The sequence below is a fragment of the Coregonus lavaretus genome, assembly GCF_964263955.1.
Source record: "Coregonus lavaretus genome assembly, chromosome: 29".
NCBI lineage: Eukaryota > Metazoa > Chordata > Actinopteri > Salmoniformes > Salmonidae > Coregonus > Coregonus lavaretus.
In genome coordinates this window covers 5,734,949-5,737,396 of record NC_140016.1, presented here as the reverse complement: position 1 = coordinate 5,737,396, position 2,448 = coordinate 5,734,949, and positions in this window count along the sequence as shown.

Here is a 2,448-nt window from a genome sequence, read left to right as displayed (position 1 = left end):
TTTGATTGCTAATTGATCATATGCAATATGACTGCCCTTATAAGGACATTCTGGATGCTGATTGTCAGATTAGCTGTGCTGGGACTTAGTGATCTCTATCTAGTGAGCTTCTGTGAGGGTGTCAGTGTCTAGCGACAATATAAGAGGCCTGTGTTTGATGTTGCAAGTCATATGAACTTTCTTCACCCTGAGGGCTGAGACCATATCTTGTCATAGCCTGCTACTACTACTACTACTACTACTACTACTACTACTACAAAGCCATGAAGACTGTTGCTTTCTTCTCCTTTGCATTAGTGCTGGTCTTCACTGCGACCACTAAGAGTTCGGAGTATTATCTTCTGCGGAATATCATGCACGAGGTTAACAAGACCCTCAATGGAGGCCCGGAGGTAAGAAGATTGAAATGTTGCGTATGACAAGTGGTTATAATGCATTATAACAGCATTATAATCCATTGTATCTACAGTGTTATCAAATGTTGCACTGCTCTATTGGATTAGAAGGCATCTTGTTAAAAAATGAGAGCAAAGGGGTCATGAAAAATGACACGAATAACTAACATGTTGTTAGTTTCAGGCCCTTTTGGACAGTCTAGTGCCGGCGGGATTCGATCAAGATCGCTGCAGGGCAAACGGAGTAAGTTGTATCCATTTTCTCGATGAATATGATGAAAACATGATAGACAGTGTGCCATCATGGGCCGGTTTCCAAAGACACAGATTAAACCTAGTCCTAGAGACTGAAAACCACGTTTAAATGGAGATTCACCATTGAAAGTGCTCCTTAGTCCAAGACCAGGCTTCATTTGTGTCCGGGAAACAGGCCCCTCAGTGATAACTACTGTTAACTTACTCATGTCAACACTTGTTGACGCAATCAGACACTTGTTAATGCTGACCAGAAAGTTCACAATATATTTTATAATATTCTACAGGCTATTGTAGCCATTACAGTAGCAGATTCATCAATAATTATGACTTTCTCAAATTCCAGCCTGAAGATTTCTGCATAGCTGAGAAGATTCTGTCTGACATAAACTATAAGCAGTACGGGATTAAAGACATATTGATCATCAGCAGAGTACTGAAGCAGTACAATAAGGTAAGGAATCATTCAGACAAATGGAAGCTTGGTTGGGGGATGTACTCTAGCCTGGGCCGCAGATCTGTTTGTGCCGTCACGTCATCTCCTTGTCATGCCAAAGGAGTGGCACGACAGCACAAACAGACTGGGTACCCAGGCTAGGCTAGGTGTATTCAGTGAAACATCCAAAACGTTGCAGATATACATTTATGAATAGATACAATGCATTTATATATTGTAATGTTGAACCCAACATGCTCTAGTCAATCAAACAGTAACTACTACTCTGACTATTAGCCATAACAATTATCAGCGTAGAAAAAGGAACAGAACATATAGGGTGGTGTTCCAGACATGGATGAAGCCTAGTCCTGGACTAAAGATTCTCTTAATCTGGGTCCGTGAAACTGGCTTCATCCTAGTCCAGGAAAACGCCCCCATAATGCAGTACTATTTGATTCATCTGCAAAAAATCTTGTTTCTTTCCACAGGATGTATTGAACACCACGCATGTTGTAGGCAAACACCCTGAACCTTGTCGAAGTACAGTTGGGGTTCTATGGTAGTGTTCTGAGATCTTTAGACAGTCTATGGTTCTAAGTGGAATGTTCTCTGTTCTCTCCCCAGTTTCATCCAAGCAAATGTACTGTGAAGGAGAATGATGATGAGGAACAGCTCCACGATCTCCTGACAAACCTCTACAACTGTGCCCAGGTCATCTACTCCCGTCACCACCCTGCCGCTCATCACAAACGACCCCAGCAGTTTGCTGAGGGAACTGATGGAAACCCTGTCAACTCTGCATAGTCCAGTACCTCATATTATTATTTATTGAATTTAAATGTATTACATTTATTTATTTTACTATTTATGAATAAATTAACTTGTAAGTGGCAAAAAAATATTTTTCTAAATGTGGTTTATTGTTGAAGTGTGTTGATCTTAACACCTGTGCAGTACTACTGCACCAAAGACTTTCTAGACTTTACCTATTCCTGACTCTAGCCTCAAACTACATTTTATCATGTGGAATCACTGAAATATCTTGCAGTCTCCACACTAAAGCACTGGTAAAACACAATCATTAACATTATACTGTTTCATGTGTGGGGACCACCAGGCAAATCGTGGAACAAGGCAAATTCTTGGCAGTGCCATGGCGTTATAGCGTCAATCAATCATTCACATTTATTTTATAAAGCCCTTTTTTACATCAGCAGTTGTCACAAAGTGCTTTACAGATACCCAGCCTAAAACCCCAGAGAGCAAGCAATGCAGAAGCACAGTGGTTAGAAAAAAACCTCCCTAGAAGACAGGAATAAACCTAGAGAGGAAGAAACCTAGAGAGGAAGAAACCTTGCC